Below are 24,353 nucleotides of genomic sequence, written 5' to 3'. Positions count from 1 at the left end.
ACAATGGCTGCATTGTTTCTGGTTTCCCACTATCGGCTTCCCTGTAGATGGTCCACAAGTAAGATTTTCTGATTAATACAGAAAATTCAAAATTGGCATACCATAAAATTTAATCTTCCAGAGAAGCATTATAAAATTTATTTTAATGTTTATTTATTTTGAAGGAAAGAGAAGCAGGTGACCAGGTGAGAGGCAGAAAGAGAGGACAGAATCTTAGGACAGCTCCAGGTTCTGAGGTGTCAGCACAGAGCTGAACATAGGGATCAAACTCAGGAGCTGTGAGATGACCTGAGCTGAAGTCCGATACTTAATCGACTGAACCACCCAGGGGTGCCCCAGAAAAAGCATTAGAAATCAAAACGCAATATGTAGCAACATTCTATCAGGAAACCACAGACTTGAAGACACTTTTGTCCTGTTTTAAAATTTCAAATTCTCGCTCTCTCCCCGGTATCTCACCGCTGTGTCAGTGCAGTTAGGCATCAGCAAATTAATGAGAGGAGAGAGGAGGCCCCTGCTCTTGGGCACCCGCAGAAACTTACTCCAGCTCCAGACACACCGTAAACACTTTCATCTAACGGAAGATAAGCTGTGAAATCGGATTTCCGAACCACAAGACACTTGTGTAAAAACTGCATTCCATGCCAGGCCTGAAATGTTCCAAAGCTCAGTTTGCTATCAGCATCCCAGGTGGTGCAATTAATAAAGAGCTAGCGTGGGGCCACTGGCACAAACAAGGCAGCTCCTTAGAACCTGAACTTCCTATTTGTTCTATTCCTTGGGTAGATAACGCCTGTTAATTACTCTGGAGGTTTTGTTAGAACATTCTATCTGGTCTCGCTGGATCAAGCTCTCATCTCCAGATCGCCCTATATGGGGAACTGAAAATAATCCTCGTTTCAATGCATTTTCTTTTAGAAATTATTTTGGCGAGGAGAGAGGGAAGATGGCAGCGTAGGAGGACGCTGGGCTCACTGTGCGTCCTGCTGATCACTTAGATTCCACCGACACCTGCCTAAATAACCCAGAAAACCGCCAGAGGATTAGCAGAACGGAGTCTCTGGAGCCAAGTGCAGACAAGAGGCCCACGGAAGAGGGGCCCCTACTGAAGTGGATCACCTAAGGAGAAGCGAGCTAAGCCTGCCCCTCCTGCCCCCGTGCACCTTGCGTACCCACCCCAGCTAATACGCCAGATCCCCAGCATCACAAGCCTGGCAGGGTGCAAGTAGCCCAGACGGCCACACCACCCCACAGTGAATCCCGCCCCTAGGAGAGGGGAAGAGAAGGCACACACCAGTCTGATTGCGGCCCCAGCGGTGGACTGGGGGCAGACATCAGGTTGGACTGTGGCCCCGCCCACCAGCTCCAGTTATACACCATAGCACAGGGGAAGTGCTCTGCAGGTCCTCACCACTCCAGGGACTATCCAAAATGACCAAGCAGAAGAAGTCCCCTCAGAAGAATCTCCAGGAAATAACAACAGCTAATGAACTGATCAAAAAGGATTTAAATAATATAACAGAAAGTGAATTTAGAATAATAGTCATAAAATTAATCCCTGGGCTTGAAAACAGTATAGAGGACAGCAGAGAATCTCTTGCTACAGAGATCAAGGGACTAAGGAACAGTCACGAGGAGCTGAAAAGCGCTTTAAATGAAATGCAAAACAAAATGGAAACCACCACAGCTCGGCTTGAAGAGGCAGAGGAGAGAATAGGTGAACTAGAAGATAAAGTTATGGAAAAAGAGGAAGCTGAGAAAAAGAGAGATAAAAAAATCCAGGAGTATGAGGGGAAAATTAGAGAACTAAGTGATACACTAAAAAGAAATAATATACACATAATTGGTATCCCAGAGGAGGAAGAGAGAGGGAAAGGTGCTGAAGGGGTACTTGAAGAAATTATAGCTGAGAACTTCCCTGAACTGGGGAAGGAAAAAGGCATTGAAATCCAAGAGGCACAGAAAACTCCCTTCAGACGTAACTTGAATCGATCTTCTGCACGACATATCATAGTGAAACTGGCAAAATACAAAGATAAAGAGAAAATTCTGAAAGCAGCAAGGGATAAACGTGCCCTCACATATAAAGGGAGACCTATAAGACTCGTGACTGATCTCTCTTTTGAAACTTGGCAGGCCAGAAAGAATTGGCACGAGATCTTCAGTGTGCTAAACAGAAAGAATATGCAGCCAAGAATCCTTTATCCAGCAAGTCTGTCATTTAGAATAGAAGGAGAGATAAAGGTCTTCCGAAACAAACAAAAACTGAAGGAATTTGTCACCACTAAACCAGCCCTACAAGAGATCCTAAGGGGGACCCTGTGAGACAAAGTCCCAGAGACATCACTACAAGCATAAAACATACAGACATCACAATGACTCTAAACCCCTATCTTTCTATAATAACACTGAATGTAAATGGATTAAATGCGCCAACCAAAAGACAGAGGGTATCAGAATGGATAAAAAAACAAGACCCATCTATTTGCGGTCTACAAGAGACTCATTTTAGACCTGAGGACACCTTTAGATTGAGAGTGAGGGGATGGAGAATTATTTATCATGCGACTGGAAGCCAAAAGAAAGCTGGAGTAGCCATACTTATATCAGACAAAGTAGACTTTAAATTAAAGGCTGTAACAAGAGATGAAGAAGGGCATTATATAATAATTACAGGGTCTATCCATCAGGAAGAGCTAACAATTATAAATGTCTATGCGCCGAATACCGGAGCCCCCAAATATATAAAACAATTACTCATAAACATAAGCAACCTTATTGATAAGAATGTGGTAATTGCAGGGGACTTTAACACTCCACTTACAAAAATGGATAGATCATCTAGACACACGGTCAATAAAGAAACAAGGGCCCTGAATGAGACATTGGATCAGATGGACTTGACAGATATATTTAGAACTCTGCATCCCAAAGCAACAGAATATACTTTCTTCTCGAGTGCACATGGAACATTCTCCAAGATAGATCATATACTGGGTCACAAAACAGCCCTTCATAAGTTTACAAGAATTGAAATTATACCATGCATACTTTCAGACCACAATGCTATGAAGCTTGAAATCAACCACAGGAAAAAGTCTGGAAAACCTCCAAAAGCATGGAGGTTAAAGAACACCCTAGTAACGAATGAGTGGGTCAACCAGGCAATTAGAGAAGAAATTAAAAAATATATGGAAACAAACGAAAATGAAAATACAACAATCCAAATGCTTTGGGACGCAGTGAAGGCAGTCCTGAGAGGAAAATACATTGCAATCCAGGCCTATCTCAAGAAACAAGAAAAATCCCAAATACAAAATCTAACAGCACACCTAAAGGAACTAGAAGCAGAACAGCAAAGGCAGCCTAAACCCAGCAGAAGAAGAGAAATAATAAAGATCAGAGCAGAAATAAACAATATAGAATCTAAAAAAACTGTAGAGCAGATCAACGAAACCAAGAGTTGATTTTCTGAAAAAATAAACAAAATTGACAAACCTCTAGCCAGATTCTCAAAAAGAAAAGGGAGATGACCCAAATAGATAAAATCATGAATGAAAATGGAATTATTACAACCAATCCCTCAGAGATACAATTATCAGGGAATACTATGAAAAATTATATGCCAACAAATTGGACAACCTGGAAGAAACGGACAAATTCCTAAACACCTACACTCTTCCAAAACTCAATCAGGAGGAAATAGAAAGCTTGAACAGACCCATAACCAGCGAAGAAATTGAATCGGTTATCAAAAATCTCCCAAGAAATAAGAGTCCAGGACTAGATGGCTTCCCAGGGGAGTTCTACCAGACGTTTAAAGCAGAGATAATACCTATCCTTCTCAAGCTATTCCAAGAAATAGAAGGGGAAGGAAAACTTCCAGACTCATTCTATGAAGCCAGTGTTACTTTGATTCCTAAACCAGACAGAGACCCAGTAAAAAAAGAGAACTACAGGCCAATATCCCTGATGAATATGGATGCAAAAATTCTCAATAAGATACTAGCAAATCGAATTCAACGGCATATAAAAAGAATTATTCACCATGATCAAGTGGGATTCATTCCTGGGATGCAGGGCTGGTTCAACATTCACAAATCAATCAACGTGATACATCACATTAACAAAAAAAAAAAAAAAAAAGAGAAGAACCATATGATCCTGTCAATCGATGCAGAAAAGGCCTTTGACAAAATCCAGCACCCTTTCTTAATAAAAACCCTTGAGAAAGTCGGGATAGAAGGAACATACTTAAAGATCATAAAAGCCATTTATGTAAAGCCCACAGCTAACATCATCCTCAACGGGGAAAAACTGAGAGCTTTTTCCCTGAGATCAGGAACACAACAGGGATGCCCACTCTCACCGCTGTTGTTTAACATAGTGTTGGAAGTGCTAGCATCAGCAATCAGACAACAAAAGGAAATCAAAGGCATCAAAATTGGCAAAGATGAAGTCAAGCTTTCACTTTTTGCAGATGACATGATATTATACATGGAAAATCCTATAGACTCCACCAAAAGTCTGCTAGAACTGATACATGAATTCAGCAAAGTTGCAGGATACAAAATCAATGTACAGAAATCAGTTGCATTCTTATACACTAACAATGAAGCAACAGAAAGACAAATAAAGAAACTGATCCCATTCACAATTGCACCAAGAAGCATAAAATACCTAGGAATAAATCTAACCAAAGATGTAAAAGATCTGTATGCTGAAAACTATAGAAAGATTATGAAGGTAGTTGAAGAAGATATAAAGAAATGGAAAGACATTCCTTGCTCATGGATTGGAAGAATAAATATTGTCAAAATGTCAATACTACCCAAAGCTATCTACACATTCAATGCAATCCCAATCAAAATTGCACCAGCATTCTTCTCGAAGCTAGAGCAAGCAATCCTAAAATTCATATGTAACCACAAAAGGCCCTGGATAGCCAAAGTAATTTTGAAGAAGAAGACCAAAGCAGGAGGCATCACAATCCCAGACTTTAGCCTCTACTACAAAGCTGTCATCATCAAGACAGCATGGTATTGGCACAAAACCAGAAATATAGACCAATGGAATAGAATAGAAACCCCAGAACTAGACCCACAAACGTATGGCCAACTCATCTTTGACAAAGCAGGAAAGAACATCCAATGGAAAAAAGACAGTCTCTTTAACAAATGGTGCTGGGAGAAGTGGACAGCAACATGCAGAAGGTTGAAACTAGACCACTTTCTCACACCATTCACAAAAATAAACTCAAAATGGATAAGGACCTGAATGTGAGACAGGAAACCATCAAAACCATAGAGGAGAAAGCAGGAAAAGACTTCTCTGACCTCAGCCGTAGCAATCTTTTACTCGACACATCCCCAAAGGCAAGGGAATTAAAAGCAAAAGTGAATTACTGGGACCTTATGAAGATAAAAAGCTTCTGCACAGCAAAGGAAACAACCAACAAAACTAAAAGGCAACCAACGGAATGGGAAAAGATATTTGCAAATGACATATCAGACAAAGGGCTAGTATCCAAAATCTATAAAGAGCTCACCAAACTCCACACCCGAAAAACAAATAACCCAGTGAAGAAATGGGCAGAAAACATGAATAGACACTTCTCTAAAGAAGACATCCGGATGGCCAACAGGCACATGAAAAGATGTTCAACGTCGCTCCTCATCAGGGAAATACAAATCAAAACCACACTCAGATCTCACCTCACGCCAGTCAGAGTGGCCAAAATGAACAAATCAGGAGACTATAGATGCTGGAGAGGATGTGGAGAAATGGAACCCTCTTGCCCTGTTGGTGGGAATGCAAATTGGTGCAGCCGCTCTGGAAAGCAGTGTGGAGGTTCCTCAGAAAATTAAAAATAGACCTACCCTATGAACCAGCAATAGCACTGCTAGGAATTTACCCAAGGGATACAGGAGTACTGATGCATAGGGGCACTTGTACCCCAATGTTTATAGCAGCACTCTCAACAATAGCCAAATTATGGAAAGAGCCTAAATGTCCATCAACTGATGAATGGATAAAGAAATTGTGGTTTATATACACAATGGAGTACTACGTGGCAATGAGAAAGAATGAAATATGGCCTTTTGTAGCAACGTGGATGGAACTGGAGAGTGTGATGCTAAGTGAAATAAGCCATACAGAGAAAGACAGATACCATATGGTTTCACTTTTATGTGGATCCTGAGAAACTTAACAGGAACCCATGGGGGAGGGGGAGGAAAAAAGAAAAAAAAAAAAAAAAGAGGTTAGAGTGGGAGAGAGCCGAAGCATAAGAGACTGTTAAAAACTGAGAACAAACTGAGGGTTGATGGGGGGGAGGGTTGGGAGGGAGGGGAGAGTGGGTGATGGGTATTGAGGAGGGCACCTTGTGGGATGAGCACTGTGTGTTGTATGGAAACCAGTTTGACAATAAATTTCCTATATTATAAAAAAATTTCAAATTCTCGGTAAATTGACTTGATATTAACTGATTTTAATTTAAATCCCAGCTAATTTTCAGTATAGTAGTCTATTTGGTTGGGTGGAGGATAAAAAAATCTGACTTATTTCTTAGAGAATAAAATAGCTAACTTAAATCTAATGTTATAATTCCAATACACAGACAATATATTCTAACCTAACAGTACATTTTCAAACATGATAGGATATCAAGATCATTTTGACTATATAACGATGATTTCAAAGAGCTATAGAAAAAAGTGGATAAAGAATCTACTTCTTTTCTTCTTGTTTGAAGAATAGAAAAATTCAAAATTAGTAACTGGACTCCTTAAAATGAAAAATTGGCAAAACAAGAAATAATATGATGCAGCTAGAGAAACTCCAACAAGGTGAAAATAAAATGATAATTTTTTCTCAGTCATATTGGAATACTTTTTAAAAACAACCTAGCCAGGATTTAGTCTGTGAAATTACATTCATCTAATGAACCATCTTAAGAACATTGCAAATGATTAGGAAAATGACACACACACACACATTTATGGAAGGATGAATTTGACACAGAACAAACACAACTGAACAGATTTTATAATAAAATACAGCTATGTATGTGTGTCCATGGAAGCACACTCTTGTAGTCCATGTTTGTAAATGAAATCCATCAGTCTAATAGGGTTAGACCAACCTGAACAACAGTTAACTATAGAAAGTGGCATTAAAAAGTAGATATGGAGCCAGGTTTCCCTGTGGTTTTTACTGTAAATAATTCTGAGTTGTGTTGTTTCCCTGGAAGCAAAACATAGCATTATGTTTCAATTTTGAAATAAAGATTTTAAAAAGGTTCCTACTCAAATGAATGAAGTTATTTTTGTTTCTTGGGCCCCTGTTTTCCTCCTTATGACTCTTTCTCTGTTCAGCCTTGTGAGACTTTATCCCTTCCATAACAACTCAGCATTATCCCCAGCAGCTGCTGGTAACATACTGTGAGCTTTTGAATGAGACTGACTTTGACTTCTCATTTTCTTGATGCCAGATGGCGCTGCAATCCTAAATCCTAGAAATGAAATTAAGTTTCTATTCCTGAAACATGAGCAATAAAGGCATACAAGTAATTTGTGCATGGAATATTCACGGACTGGTTTGGAGTCTCACACAGGAAAGCCTAAGTAGATGAAAAAAATGGTGGGATAATTCCTTGTGAGCTCTCCCTTGGACTTCAGGATTTTTTTTTCCTCTCTGCTAAATGCTCTATCCTTTTGCCTGCATAGACTCTCTCTCTAAAACCAAGGGTTTGCATTAGCAAGCCTTTAAATAACAAGAAACCAAAATTTTAAATTTATAGGCACACCAACAGTATTCCTATTGAGAAGATGTCAGATGTAGGTAATCAATGTATAAGAAAAGAACAGCATACGATCAAGTAATCAAAGTGTCATTCCTTTAAAATTTAGCCTCTACATGTATATTCCATTTGATTCAGGTAGATGAAATATTATCTACCTGTGGTGCCTCAAATAGATTGTCATCTGTTCATATCCTATTTCCTACCTGGAACAGAAATCCTATTTTTGTATTCCCTGTTCTATTTTCCTTGAGTTTCTACTACTTACTTTTTTGTCTCTAGTCATCATTTACTTCCTCCAGGGAGCCTTCTCTGACCAATTAAATCTAAACTACATGCTCATCTATACCTCTGAAATCCTTCAGTACTGAAATCACAGGTTTCTACAATAGGAAAGGAAAAAAAAAAAGATTTTCTTTTTGCCATTCTAGATTGTCCACTGCGACTCTGTAACAAAAGCCAGATTAACAAGAGAAAAGTGTACAAATTTATTTAAGTTTTATGTAATACAGGAGCCTTCATTATGAAATGAAAGGACCTACAGGAACATTAAACCTGTATGTTTTTATACAAGGTTTAGTAACAGTGGAACACCATAGAAAAATGTAATAGGACAAAAGGGTATGGGCCTAAGTATAGTAAACTGGAGGAAATTTGGCAAGGTCTGTTTATTCAGATTTATCTTGGTATTTGTCTTAGGAGATAAGTATGCTCCTTTCCTCCAAGTATAGGGAGGGCGCCTCTTACATGAGTGTCTTAGCACTTGCTTCAGGAAAGAAGGTTAGGGAGTCCTTTTAGCAACTACTTTTTCTCAAATTCCTTCAGCTTAAAATAATATGCCAAGGTGCCATATTTTGGGGTGGTATCCTGAGCCCTGTCACTATATACATTTTTTTAATAGATTAACTTTTTAATTACATTTTTCTTAAAAAGCTGTGAGATTTCCATTTCTTTGGGAGATATTTTCAGCACTGTGTTGTTAAATTCCACAGGTTAAGCTTTCTTCATTATTACTAGGAACTTCATACATGTTAGAGAGATTGCCATTCATTGCTTTTTCATCTTGTCAAAAAGACACAGGGAGACTTGCTAGAGTAAAGCTGATGTGTTTAAAGGCATGCAATAAGAATACTCCCACAATGATTGTAAAGAAGCCACTCAAAGTACCAATGACGTCATCAACAGTCATATCTTGCCACTCCTTAGAAAGAATAGCTGAACAAGTTAAAACTGATTCTGTAAAGAATATATAATATATTGGAGTCACAATGGAAGTGTTGGAAACCAATGTTCACATCTTTTGTTATTTTAATGTACAAGTTGATCCTCATTACGTGTGGATTCAATATTTGCCAATTTACTTACTAATATTTATTTGTGACACCAAAATCAATATTTGTGGCACGTTCAAGTGTTCTTTTCATGATATATTTAGTGCCACTCTGAGTCTGTGAATTGACTTAAGTCTGGAAGCTAGGAATCCTTTGTGGTTGAACTTTGTGGTTGAACTCATATAGTTCAAACAATACTCCAGTAGGCTTTCCAACTAGTTCTAGGGACACTCTGATCAGTTAGCTCGATCATAGATCCCTGTGTGCTAAAACATTTTTATTACTGGTATATCCCCACTTTAGGGTAAATCATATACAATTTCTTTGGCCATTAAGCTCTCACAAGTACAAACTGTTTAACCGTTCACGAGCTTCATAAGACAACACAATAAATCTTGATTCCCTGGTAGTTGTAATGATATCATGAATTCAACCCAATCAGGTGTTATATTTTAGCCTCTTTGATATAACAACCTTAGAATCCACCTCCAAACATGCAGTAGTATCAGAGAAGGCCTAGTATCCCCTTTAAAGGGCTCATCTGATTAGACAAAGCTCACAAAAGATAATCGCCATTTAATTAATTCAAAATCAATGATGAAGTGTTGGTTCATGGTGTGGATATGTTGGAGTCCAGAGCCTATGGCCAAGAAAGAATTCTTGACATGTCTTAATCAGTGCAAAAAGGAGGTTTTATTAAAGCACAGGGATAAGACCTGTGGGCAGAAAGAGCAGTAATGGGGTTGTGATGGGTGACTATTATGTACTCTTGAGTTGGGAGGAGGATAGAGACAGTGCAAGCCTCCAAGGAATTTTGGAAACAAGGTTCCCAGGATCATGGTGGGGCTAGATATTGTTAGGAAAGGTAATTTATTACTGTTTAGTAAAAAATCAGCCATGATGTTGCAGGATTTTTTTTTTTTTTGCCTCAATACCCTGGATTATGTGTCTCACCACTTTGAAGAATGAAGAAGTGGACACAAAATAAAATGAGCAGCAGTCAAAAGTTTCTTAGAGTATAAGATTAGAAAGTAAGAATAGTATGAAAGCTCTCATTGCAGAGTGGGGGCATTCAAAAGTTAATGCTGGGGACTATAGGCAAGGGACTTTGTTTTATAGAATTTTGGTTGACCCCAACCTTCCCCATGTTCCTTCTCAGGCTCTACCCTTATTGGCTTGGCAATTTTAGGTACTGGGTTGTCCATTTCTGAATGGCCTGATTCCATTGTGTGAGGAGTCAGACTTTGATCGTACTGTCCCTTGTATAACGTAAGTTTTATGGTTTATTTATTTTAGTTAGGTATTTTGATTGTCAAATTCCTTAGGGGAACCTGAGGGGGAGCAGGTGGTGTCTGTTACATTCTTAAGAGAAACCTTATGCCTGAGGGAGTTTGCTCCTGGTCAGATACTCCCATCGTTGTTTTAAAATATGTGTTTTCCCCACCCAGCGACCTCGGGTCCTAACCTTTCCCTCTCTTCCTATCTTATCTCTCTGCCTATTTTATCCCATTTTTCCCTATTATAATGAGACCCTTCAGATATATATCAGTGGGCCATAGGCTTGGATTATGATGGCTAACATACATCTTTGTGGGAAGAGATAAAGGAAGCTTCCAAAGGAAATTCTGTATGTTTAAAGTAGACTCACAGGATCCTGGGGAGTTGGGCTAAGATTGCCTTTTGCCCTCACCAAAGTTTCAGCTTGAGGCAGTTTAGTTCCTAGAGGAAATTTACTCTGCCAGTCTCAAGGATGTGTCAATGGGCTGCAAGTATTAAGGGAATTTCATTTTTTCCCTTTGTTCCCCACATAATTCTCCCCTGAACAATTTTGACCCTTAAATATTTAAGGTTTCTGAGGGTGGAAGGTCTTATCTTCTGTTAACTTCTTCCTGCTGAATAGGGGCATAGAGATGTCCTTACTTACTTATGGGTCAACATTGATCACTTGGGGTTGAGAGGTAGTTGAATCCAAGAGAGAGTGCATGTATGGATCTTCCAGAATGGAAAGGGTCATCTGTAGGCTTGATGCTATGGTAGTGAAGGAGTCTCTGCATCAGGTGTAGAGACATGAGAGAAAACAACAAAACACAATTAGGACAACAAAAAGAAAAAGAAGCCCAGATAAGAGTCTTTTGGCAGTTGACAAAAGTCCTCTTCTAATCCAGGAGTTTAACCTATTATTAAAGGAAAGAGACTATTTAAAGCACCAATTTGAGTATTCATGTTATTTAGAAATCCAGAAATATTTTTATGATAATCTAGAATGTATACACAGAATTCTGTTTTTATGATAGCTCAAGTTCCACCTTGTGCAACAGTTAAAATATGTAATGCCATTCTAGTTTGTAAAACTGCTTTACATATTTGTGTTACTTCAGTATTTAATAGAGAAATGTTATTTTAAGTGTCATTTAAGCCTTTCACCGTGTGCTCAGTAAGAACTTCCATGTACCTAACTATATCCTCCATTCCTAAAGAGGGAATAAAGATGGATGCTAGGTGGTCATGCCAATGAAACATAGGACATGTCCACTATTGTTTTAAATTTGGAAGGTTGGCTAGGCTGGTAATGGTTTTAATAATGTGTCCATGCATCCATGCAAAACCCAGAGAATAGGAGCCTATCTAGCCTGGGGGAAACTATGGACACAAGTTAGAGCCGCATAGCCATTGGATCTTGTTAGGAGCCAGTCATCTAATTCTGGACCTCCTTGCATTACAGTCAGGATATCAAGAGCTATTTGGTTATGGAGGGCCACCTTTTGAATATGTGGGTTACTGGTTAAAGATGGTTGTTGTGTGCTTGGTCAAAGCCTCTATTTGCAATTTTACAACAACAGAGGTGGCTCCTGGGACAGATATGTCTAATAAAACCATCAAGAAAGCCTCTTTGTCTAGGTTTACCCTAATCTAAATACAAAGAATCACTGGCAAGTGGGGAAAGGCTTGTCTCAGGAGATAAAAGCATTCCCAAGTGCATCCAACCTGATAGCATAAGGTAAGTGGAGCTATTCATTAACTTCACAAGTCCATAGTTAACTTCATGGAGTGGAGTACTCTGCAATTTTGTCATCCCAGTCACACAGAATTGGTCAAGGTGATAGTTGAGTTGTACAATTGTTGGAGAATTCATCCTATTTTCCAGTTGTTCAAATAATCATGTGCCCATAGGGTCCTGTTATTGTCCCCACACAACAAGAAAAAATATTGTCTATACTTGAGATAATGTGTCAATGTCCGAAGTTTACCTCAAGTTATCTAGCTTAGGCAAACAACATTCAAAGACAATCATAACTAGAATTTAACATCCACAAAGATGTGCTATTGAAACAATTTTTCTCTATATAATTACCCTTATTTCCAAATCAAGCCTAATTGCCCTTATAGCCAAATCAAGACTAACTAATTTGCAAAACAGGTCCAATTTTAACAAACTTGACCTAATTATTTACATAAGCTCAGCAAGAACAGTGATTGATCATATATATCTTTCAAAATCAGGTTTGCTGGAACTCTTCAAAAGGAATCTAAATTGATAATTTAGTAGCCTTTCCAGTCCTGAAGCCAAGCCAAGTACTTGCCATCAGACATGACTACAATACCTGTAGATTTGGGCAAATTCCTTTTCCTGAGTTCCTGAAAGTATCCTGAAGTTTCTGCACCTATCAGGAAGTGACATTCTTTACTCACTTGGTAGAGCTATGGAACTCTGTCATCAAGGTATCAGGCCAACAGTACCAAGGGGCTGTATTGTCTCCATGTTTTATAAAGTCAATCTTAGTTTATTAAAGGTATTTGGTCATATCTGAGTTGATGCACGTCTCTCTCAAATATGACATTTGAATTAAATCCTTGGTAAAATAACCAATGTTCCAATGGTGTCCTGTTGCAAGAAGAAAAGATTCTTCTTGAACTTGTGAAAAATAGTTATGATTGCCGTGGAAGAAATAATACTCACTGAGACTTTTTGAATTTCACAGGTTTCAGGTAAGAGAGAAAAGTTAAACACTTCAGTGTGTTCACAAATGAATACTTTATCACATTTCTGTAAGTCATAGGAAGTTTTCTTTATCTTGAAGAGCAAACATTAGAGAACCAGCAATATTTCAAACAAGAGTCACAAAAACTATAATCATTTTTCTCAGTTCATTTAGTCCCATGTTACTAATTCTTGTTCAGTTTTTTGCAAATGTTTATTTATTCATTTTTGAGTGAGAGAGCACTAGGGGGAGGGACAGAGAGTGAGCAAGACAGAGAATCCCAAGCAGGCTCAGGGCTGTCAGTGCAAAGCCCTACATGGGGCTTGAACTCATGAAGCATGAGATCATGACCTGAACTGAAATTAAGAGTTGGACACTAAACCAACTGAGCCAGCCAGGTGTCCCTCTTGCTCAGTTTGAATGCACCTTTTTGGTTCTAGAAATTCTTACCCATTTCAGTTTTAATCTTAAAGATATCAAATACCAGTATTTGTCAAAAAAGTCCTTTTTATTAATCTCCTTGAAGACAAAACACATTTCACAATAGAATAAGAACAATTATAAATGACAAAAACTCAGAAATGAACATTGTTAAAGATATAATATGAGAGTTGGAAATTCAGTTATTTCTGTGACACATAACACTTCAATAGTAACAAGTGATGACCTTATACCAAACCTTCTACAACCTTATACCAGAAGGTAACATACCAAATCATCAAGCCTAATTTGTCAAAGAGGTCTCTTTATGATTTGAATCTTGAGGAATTTTGTTAAAACCTTAGAAAGTTTTAAAACACATGCTTAAATAGGATTACAGATGACCAAAGACCTGATAAAGGCAAAACATAGAAACTGGTTTTTCTAGACAAAGAAAAGAGAAAATAACTTTGTTTACATTTTCTTATCAAAAGCATACAAACAATCCAAGAAATCTTGTCTTTTTTTAACAAAGAGAAAGCAGAATTTCAATCTTATATACCAGTGTACTTTTAAAATCCATTCATTTTAATCTTAGTCCATCCTGACCACACATAAAATTCCTTTCCATAGATTTCCCTTCACAAACCTTCTTCAACATTCCTTTGCTTCATATTTTGTCCCAAGCCATTACTGTCCAAACTACCAGTCTCATTTAGGACAAAATTACCTTCTTTTACCTTCAACAAAAATGTATGTCCATTCCTTATATCTTTCTTACACATACAGAGTTCCTTCCCTCATTTCCATTAGTCTTAATTACACTTAGTAGAATTTTAACTCTTAGAAACATTAGTTCCCAGTGAAAACTAAGTAGTAGCCAATTGTGAACTGTTACACCAGAATTCTTTAGGTGACAAATTTATGGATACATTTAAGCACAAAGCATGTTTCCAACAGACCCAAATATCCTTAGTTTCTCACAATAAGAAGTCAAAAGCAGATAAACTTTATGCTTAGTAATAAATGCTTTAGTATTTTATCCTATTTGGAAAAGACCCAGATAAATGCAATCCAATTTATCTTCCAAGCAAAACTTTAAAGCTTCAGGTTACCAAAGATTTTGAAAGCTAACTTAACAATTACCCATGGAAATTTTGAGACAAAATTAACCATCACTTTATGTCATGTTTTTGCTGACAAATTGCAAGATATAACATGAGCTTATTTGACCTCTAGTAAACCTTGGTAGAATAAAATTTTCATATTTAATGCTGATAACTCTAAATACATGTCTATTTTGATTAAACCAATTTAAATTAGTTTAAATGCTGAATTTTGTTTCACCTGGGTTTTCACCTGCCGTGAATTCCATGTCTTACCTTGCCTTGAAGAACTTGTCATTTTTATCCATGGAAAATACTAGAATAGTTTTATAAGGGGAAAATTTGTAGTTTAAGTGGTTAGAAGGGGACATTGACAGAAAACAGAAAAGCTGGAAATCCATCATGCTCTAAGTGACATTGTAACACATGTTTTTTTATAGCCAACTTCCCTAAGAAGTCCCTAGTTGGGTTAAAATTCAGTCAGTTCTCAGTGGAGGTCTCACAGCTAGAAGCACCTAGGTCAGAGATGTGAAGGGAATAATATTAGAACAATGAGGAGGAAACCTCCCACGGGAGTGTTAGGATCAGTAGCTGTGTTAGTCACTGAGGTCTCTGTCCTGTTCCCAAGACAGACAACTTTGTATAAGGATGGGAAAAAGGAGAAGGCATCAAGTTTTTCGGTCTTTTCTTTTTTTTTTTTTTGTAGAAAAATTTTTATTTTAAGAAAAATTTAGGTAGCAACAACAAAAAATTTAACAAGTTTCACTTAGCAAAATACACCCAAGAGAAAATCACAATACAAAGAAAGTTTTAAGTCAAGACACCAATTCCTACAATATTCGTAATGTGTCTTAAGTTTCAAAACTAACTTATTTTTTTAAAAAAGCTTAAACTCAACCTGAAAGATTTTAAATGAAAATAAACTAGAATTAACAAACATGAGAATTATTTCTCTTTGAATTAGGTATCTAGCACCTTGGGTTTTCCAAAAAAGTACATCTCCCCATGTGTTCACAGTGATGTGGTATAAAAGATCCATTTAATGAACTACTTTAACTTGGATAATATCATTCTGTTATGCACTACCAAAATGTTAATTCAGAAAAGCTGATAGTTTTAATTTCTCAATATCACATGATAGAAGAAAGTTTGCATGAGAAAATACTGAAGAGGTAACTTTTAAATACAGATTTCACAAACTCCTGGTGTAACATGGGTCCTATAGCTTCCTCTAGAGTAATAATTGGTTTTCACTGCTTGTTGCTGCCTGTGAAAATTTGATTGCAATAACCCAAATGCTCCTACAAAACTAGTCATATCCATCTGTGCTGTTCTAGCCTCCATAGCTAGCCCTGTAACAACCACTCACAGACTGGCTCTTGAGGCCTCTGGGAGTGGACTGGGCTGACACCCCTATGCATTTCATCATCTGGCTGCTATACGCCCCATTGCTGGCCCCAGTTATGGAATTCAGGAAAAGTTCTATTATCTGTGTTTCATGTTGGCCCAGTCTTTGGACATAGCTGCCACAGCTTCTTCATGAGTGGCAAACTCAACATTGGCTTTGCCCATCACTCTTCTATCAGGGTTCATCTCAATATGGACTCTCACAGGGTTAAGTTGGAGAGAATAAGTTGTAAGTGTTGTTCTCTGTGGCTTTGTATGGCAGCTCTCTCATGTGGACACAGTGTCCGTGGTACTCTGGACAGTGAACTCGCCATCTCTGGTTCTGTGGCCATACATGCCCAAGAGACAATAACTGAGGTCTCTCCCAAGCAGATCATTGGTGAAACTGCAGCCATCACTGAGGTCTCTGTACTCCTCATAGCCTGCACTGTAAGCACCAGACCTCAACCTCTCCAGGCCTGCTTTCTTGACAGTGCCAATATACCTCCTGGTTGTGCTGGGGAGGTCATAGGGCCCCCGCTGCTGTACAGACATGAACTAAAGAGGGGGATCCGAGTATGACCTAACTTCTTCCTGATGGCTCTTGAACACTTCAATATACCTGTGCCCTATTCTGTCCTTGTGCTTCCCTAGGGCCTTTTCAGCTAACTCTTGTGAGGCAAACTACACAAAGGCTTCCCCTGTAGTCTTGCCTTCGGAGTCCACAAGCAATGTGATTCCATTTGGCACAATTTTCAACCCTGAGAAGAACTGAACAATTTATTCCATGGTGCATCCAAATGGGAGTCCTCAAAGCTGCACAAAGCCATTGCTGGCTGTGTTGGCACTGTTTGGACCACTGTGCTTCAACCCCCAATCCACTTCAGTTCTGTGGGACTTAAACACCTCAATGTACCAGTGTCCCATGCTTTCACTATCTTTTTTAAGGGCAATTTTTACATCATCTTCTGATTCAAGTTCAACCAAACTTCATCATTCTGCCTACCTTCTCTGGTGTAGATAAAATGAATGACTGTTTCAAGGATTTGTCAATGGGATATAAGTAGTAAGGAAATTTAATTTTTTTCCTTTTGCCTTTGTTTCCCACATCAGTCCACAACCCTCTCAGGAGCTTTCCTGGTATAATCTGAAACTGAAATAGGCAGAGGGCAGGGAGAGACTGAAGTACAATGCAGGCCACGTCAGGTTGATAGCTGGTAATTTTAGTTAATAATAATAATAAACAATAATATAATAATCACACCCACTCACCAAATCTTAAAAGATTACAAAGAGCCCTAACTGGGCTTAGTCACTTAAAAAAAAAATTTTTAATGTTTATTTATTTTTGAGAGAGACAGAGACAGAATGCGAGTGGGTTAGGGGCAGAGAGAGAGGGAGACACAGAAGCAGAAGCATGCTCCAGGGTCTGAGCTGTCAGCACAGAGCCTGATGTGGGCTTGAACTCACGAGCTGTGAGATCATGACCTGAGCTGAAGTCGGACGCTAAACTGACTGAGCCACCCAGGTGCCCTATGGGCTTAGTCACTTTTAAGGTGAAGGTGTTTTCAACATCATATCACCAACTCAAGGCTCATGTCCTTGGAGCAGCCTCTGGAGCAGAAAAGGCAAGCAGAACCCACATTCTGAGGACAGGGGGAGAGGAATGGGAAGGAGCCTCCAAGTTCCTGGGTCCAGTTCATGGTCAATCAGTGGTCATGTCTTTTTTGATCACATTCCCCAACATTCCACCAATTGTGACTGGTTCTTATAATATTATGTGCCCCTCTTTTCTGCAATGGGCTATGAGTGGTCAGCAAGGTGTTTTATTAGTGTGGAAGTGGCTATCTGGCTGCATTGGAGGCACATGTCATGGCAATAGTAGTCATATGTAAAAGAAAATACTGATTAAGGGAATACTTTTTTAAATTAGAACTTTTTCTACTAAGAGCCAAGGATCCAAACATTAATTTATTAAATCTCCTAGGCTGGGGGTCAGATCACTCAGGGCATTTACTTGTGTCCTCATGCGATTTAATAAAGATAATACATTAGGAGACTCATCAGTTATGAACACACAGTATTCTGTTTCGATAACAGTACAGGTGACTTCTTGTGAGGCACTAATAATGTCTAAAGCCATCCTATTTTGGAGGACAGTTTTTCTCAATAGAGTAACTTCAGTGTTTAGTAGGGATGGGCTTTGTTGGTTACCATTCAGGGCTTGCTGAGTGAATTTAGTAAGGGCTTCTTTGTGTGCTATAGCATCCTCTAGGCCCATGGAGGGAACAAAGCAGTGACCAAATGATTATATCAAGGAAAAGCAATGTCTACTTGGCCTCGAGGAAAGGGAGGTTGGCAGCTTTAGGAAGTTTACTTGGTTGTACATATCATGCACGTTGGCCAGGGGAGGAAGCATTATTAGGCATGAGAAGATGAGATGAGGATAGGATAGGCCATACCAGGACCCCCAATTTCTCCTCTTTCTCAAAGTGGATATTCCATATCATGCATAGTGCATTTCAACAAGTCCAGATTGCAGCAGGACAATGGGATCTCAGTGCAGATTGAGTAGATCCCCCTCATACAAGGGTGTAAAGTAACCTACCAACTTGGCAAGATGTCCCATTGCAAATTCCAGTAAATAATGCCTTTCCCTGGTGTTATGGGGCTTGGAGTTTTCAGCAACATAGCACATGGATTCATGGTGAGAGTCAGGGCAATGGCTATTTCCCATGGCTTCTGCACCTTTTCATGGTTGGTTGCCTTGGCAGGGGTCCTCAGTCTGCATATGGGTCAACAGACCCTAATGGCTGATTATTTAAATGTATTAAAAGCTGGGACAATACTTTCCTCCATCTGGCCAAAGTGGTTTTACCTGTTAACGATTTAATTTGCTGTTTTAACATTTTATTTATTTATTTATTTATTTATACACATTTAAAAAAAATGTTTATTTGTGAGAGACAGAGCATTAGTGGGGGAGGGGCAAAGACAGGGTGACACAGAATCTGAAGCAGGCTCCAGGCTGTGAGTTGTCAGCACAGAGGCTTGAACTCATAGAGTGTCAGCACAGAGGCTTGAACTCACAGAGGCTTGAACACAGGGCTTGAACTCATAAGCCATGAGATCATGACCTGAGCTGACGTTGAATGCTTAACCGACTGAGCCACCCAGGTGCCCCATTTTTTTCTTTTTATTAACCTTGTCACTTGTAGGTTATAGGGAAGATGAATCCTCTATTTAATGTCATGCTTTTTTTTGCCCAGTATTACATATACTAACCTTTGAAATATGACTCTGATTACTATCTATGCCATGAGGGTATCCAAACATAGTACTTAATTTCTCCAATCCCCTAATTGTGGCAGCCTGGTTTACATAACAGTCAGGTAAAGCTTGGGTTAGGCCAGATGTAGTGTCCACACAGATTAGAGCATATTTAGAACCCTCACTCAGGGACAGGAAGCCAATATAATCAATTTACTAATTCCTTACTGGTCAGGAGCTCTGGCAAATGCCCCAGATTCTTTTATTTATTTATTTATTTACTTATTTATTTATATTTATTTATTTATTATTTTTTTCTATGTCTAACTTTTATATTTTAATTTAATTTAATTTAATTTAATTTAATTTATTTTAATTTACTTCCAAGTTAGTTAGCATATAGCATAACAGTGATTTCAGGTGTAGATTCCTTAGTGCCCCTTACCCATGTAGCCCATCCCCCTCCCACAACCCCTCTAGTAACCCTCTGTCTGTTCTCCATATTTTAAGAGACTCTTATGTTTCGTCCCCCTCCCTGTTTTTATATTATTTTTGCTTCCCTTCCCTTTTGTTCATCTGTTCTGTGTATTAAAGTCCTCATATGAGTGAAGTCATATGATATTTGTCTTTCTTTGAATAATTTCGCTTAGCATAATACCCTCTAGCTCCATCCACATAGTTGCAAATGGCAAGATTTCATTCTTTTTGATTGCTGGGTAATACTCCATTGTATATATATATACATATATATACATATATATACATATATATATATATATATACACACCACATTTTCTTTATCCATTCATCCATTGATGGACATTTGGCTCTTTCCATACTTTGGCTATTGTTGATAGTGCTGCTATTAACATTGGGGTGCATGTGTCCCTTCGAATCACCACACCTGTATCCCATGGATAAATACCTAGTAGTGCAATTGCTGGGTCATAGGGTAATTTGATTTTTAAGTTTTTGAGGAACCTCCATACTGTTTTCCAGAGTGGCTTTACCAGCTTGCATTGCCACCAACAATGCAAAAGGGATCCTCTTTTTCCGCATCCTCACCAGCATCTGTTGTTGCCTGAGTTGTTTATGTTAGCCATTCTGACAGGTGTGAGGTGGTATCTCCTTGTGGTTTTTAATTTGTATCTCCCTGATGATGAGTGATGTTGAGCATTTTTTTCATGTGTCATTTGGCCATCTGGATGTCTTCTTTGGAGAAGTGTCTATTCATGTCTTTTGCCCACTTTTTCACTGGATTCTTTGTTTTTTTGGGTGTGGAGTTTGATAAGTTCTTTATAGATTTTGGATACTAACCCTTTATCTGATATGTTGTTTGCAAATATCTTCTCCCATTCTGTTGGTTGCCTTTTAGTTTTGCTGATTGTTTCCTTCACTGTGCAGAAGATTTTTATTTTGTTGAGGTCCCCATAGTTCATTTTTGCTTTTGTTTCCCTTGCCTCTGGAGAGGTGTTGAGTAAGAAGTTGCTGCAGTCGAGGTCAAAGATATCTTTGCCTGCTTTCTCCTCAAGGATTTTGATGGCTTCCTGTCTTATATTAGGTCTTTCATCCATTTTGAGTTTATTTTTGTGTATGGTGTAAGAAAGTGGTCCAGGTTCATTCTTCTGCATGTCACTGTCCAGTTTTCCCAGCACCACTTGCTGAAGAGACTGTTTTTATTCCATTGGATATTCTTTCCTGCTTTGTCAAAGATTAGTTGGCCAGATGTTTGTGGATCCATTTCTGGGATCTCTATTCTGTTCCATTTAATTAAGTGTCTGTTTTTGTGCCAGAATGGCCCCAGATTCTTTTGGCAGTTGCTTTGGGTGTTGTTTAGAATAACTGCACTAGCCAAATTACTGAAACTTAAGGGATATCTGACATCCTCGGAAATATGCCATCTCACCAGGGCACTTAGATGGTCATTCCTTCTCTGCACCCATCTGCTGTATCTACTGAAGTGTCAATAGCTAAAATTTATATCCAAGCCTAAGGTATCAGCTTCCTGATTGCTACATGGTGTCAGTGACTCATGAGCTGGAACATGGAAAACAGTGAGGGCTTCCTTAGGTAGGTTCTTACAGATGGGCCCAAATGTCTCTCTACATATTTGACCCCACATGGGCTTATTCGTAATCATCCATTTCTTGGCTTTCTATTGTCTGAGCCTTAGGATTAATCCCTTTGGAACAGCCTGGCTGTCAATGCAAAGGGTTAACTGCAAGGGCTCATGAGTAATTACCAGCCAGACTGCTTCTAATATCAGCTCATTGGTTTCTGCATTGACTGCTATGTGAGAGGCCCTACCTGGTGGAGTGCTGTGTACAATGCTAGGATCTGTTGCTGTATGGAAGTATATCAGATTTTGGCCTCATTCCAGAACTAGGGCTAAAACGCTAAGGGCATTCTTCCCTTCTTTTGTTTCTGCTATAGTGGCACCCATAATTTTTGGAGTCAAAGACATATTTAACTCAAATGCTAGGCATACTTGGGATATGTCCAGAACTTTAATCTGATTCACTAGTATTTTTGCCTTATCAAAAATAGCTCACTGCTTTGATCCCCAGTCTCACATATGCCCTTGTTGGGAAGCAAGAATTCCTGTCCTCTCAAAGGTCCTTCTATCTGGACTCAGAATCAAGTTGATATGAGACAGATTAACTGGAGAAAATTGAATTTAATAGGTGTATGTACATATGGGCAATCCACACAGACATGGAAATTCCAAACACAGACAAAATGATGTATACATGTCATTCTCAACTAACAATAAAGGGATAGAGGTCTGGGATTTCAGAGGAAAGAATGCACTTCACAGGGTGATAAGGAGAGTAGATGTTTGGTAATGAGATATTTGCTCTACTATACAGACGGGTCAATCAGATAAAATTTATCTCTGTTAATAACCCTATTCTGGGAAAGACCCTCAAGTTAGATTTTTCTGTGTGATTAAAGAAGAGATGGAAGTTTCTTACAGGCTCTCAAGTACCTTTAGCTCAAAATAATCCACATGTCTAAGTGGCATATTCTGGGGGTAGTAGTCCTGTCCTGAACCCTTCAGTTTCTCCATTCGAAACTTCATTGGAGGGGCGCCTGGGTGGCGCAGTTGGTTAAGCGTCCGACTTCAGCCAGGTCACGATCTCGCGGTCCGGGAGTTCGAGCCCCGCGTCAGGCTCTGGGCTGACCGCTCAGAGCCTGCAGCCTGTTTCAGATTCTGTGTGTCTCTCTCTCTCTGCCCCTCCCCCGTTCATGCTCTGTCTCTCTCTGTCCCAAAAATAAATAAACGTTGAAAAAAAAAAAAGAAACTTCATTGGAAATTTCACATATTAAAAGTTGAACTGATAGATTGTTTCATCTCATTGATCTGCTTGTAGTCCTGACAATAGTTCAGTTTAGTGAAACTCATTTCAGGAGGAAGTGATGTAGGTATACTTTCTTTTTTTTTTTTTTTTTAACGTATATTATCTTTTTTTTTTTAATATATGAAATTTATTGTCAAATTGGTTTCCATACAACACCCAGTGCTCATCCCAAAGGTGCCCTCCTCAATACCCATCACCCACCCTCCCCTCCCTCCCACCCCCCATCAACCCTCAGTTTGTTCTCAGTTTTTAACAGTCTCTTATGCTTCGGCTCTCTCCCACTCTAACCTCTTTTTTTTTTTTCCTTTTTTCCTCCCCCTCCCCCATGGGTTCCTGTTAAGTTTCTCAGGATCCACATAAGAGTGAAACCATATGGTATCTGTCTTTCTCTGTATGGCTTATTTCACTTAGCATCACACTCTCCAGTTCCATCCATGTTGCTACAAAAGGCCATATTTCATTTTTTCTCATTGCCACGTAGTATTCCATTGTGTATATAAACCACAATTTCTTTATCCATTCATCAGTTGATGGACATTTAGGCTCTTTCCATAATTTGGCTATTGTTGAGAATGCTGCTGTGAACATTGGGGTACAAGTGCCCCTATGCATCAGTACTCCTGTATCCCTTGGATAAATTCCTAGCAGTGCTATTGCTGGGTCATAGGGTAGGTCTATTTTTAATTTTCTGAGGAACCTCCACATTTCAGGAGGAAGTGATGTAGGTATACTTTCAAAGTTAGGCCTATGGTTCAAGTAATTAGAGATTACATAAGGGGCCTTTCTACTGAAACAAAAGAAAATCAATGGCTAATGATTGGGTCAAATAATAGCCAGTTTCTTAGTTCTGAGTGCTGTTAGTTACAAAGACTTCTAGATGTCAGACTTGAAGCATTTTCAGAGAGTGATGGTAGTTAATAGCAATCTGACAGATCTTCCTTGTTTATAGCTCATAGTCTCTGGTGGTTTTTTGAGGGGCCTGTGTCTCCCTCACTCTCTGCCCCTCCCCTGCTCAAGGTCTATGTCTCTCTCTTTCTTTCAAAAATAAACATAAAAACTATAATATCTATAAAGATGTTACTGAAACATATTTCTCTATATAATCACCCTCTCTTTTTACCAAAGATAGCCAACTTAACACTAATTTGCAAAATAAGTCTGGTTAAAAACAAACAAAAAAAAAGTGGACTGATTATTTACATAGGCATAGAAAGAATAGAGATTTACCCAAGGGATACAGGAGTGCTTATGCATAGGGCACTTGTACCCCAATGTTTATAGCAGTACTTTCAACAATAGACAAATTATGGAAAGAGCCTAAATGTCCATCAACTGATGAATAGATAAAGAAATTGTGGTTTATATACACAATGGAATACTACATGGCAATGAGAAAGAATGAAATATGGCCTTTTGTAGCAATGTAGATGGAACTGGAGAGTGTGATGCTAAGTGAAATAAGTCATACAGAGAAAGACAGATACCATATGTTTTCACTCTTATGTGGATCCTGAGAAACTTAACAAAAGTCCATGGGGGAGGGGAAGAAAAAAAAGGTTAGAGAGCGAGGGATCCAAAACATAAGAGACTCTTAAAAACTGAGAACAAACTGAGGTTGATGGGGGGTGGGAGGGAGGGGAGGGTGGGTGATGAGTATTGAGAAGGGCACCTGTTGGGATGAGCACTGGGTGTTGTAT

General features: G+C 38.8%; 1 pseudogene; it reads right to left on the bottom strand.

The window, feature by feature from the left end:
- Window positions 1-15,947: 15,947 nt before the first annotated feature.
- LOC125168346 (heterogeneous nuclear ribonucleoprotein F-like) lies at window positions 15,948-17,049 on the bottom strand (annotated as a pseudogene).
- Between the last annotated feature and the right edge of the window lie 7,304 nt (window positions 17,050-24,353).

Source organism: Prionailurus viverrinus, chromosome B3 (assembly GCF_022837055.1).
Source record: "Prionailurus viverrinus isolate Anna chromosome B3, UM_Priviv_1.0, whole genome shotgun sequence".
Taxonomy (NCBI): Eukaryota; Metazoa; Chordata; class Mammalia; order Carnivora; family Felidae; genus Prionailurus; species Prionailurus viverrinus.
This window is presented reverse-complemented; position numbering and strand designations above follow the sequence as displayed.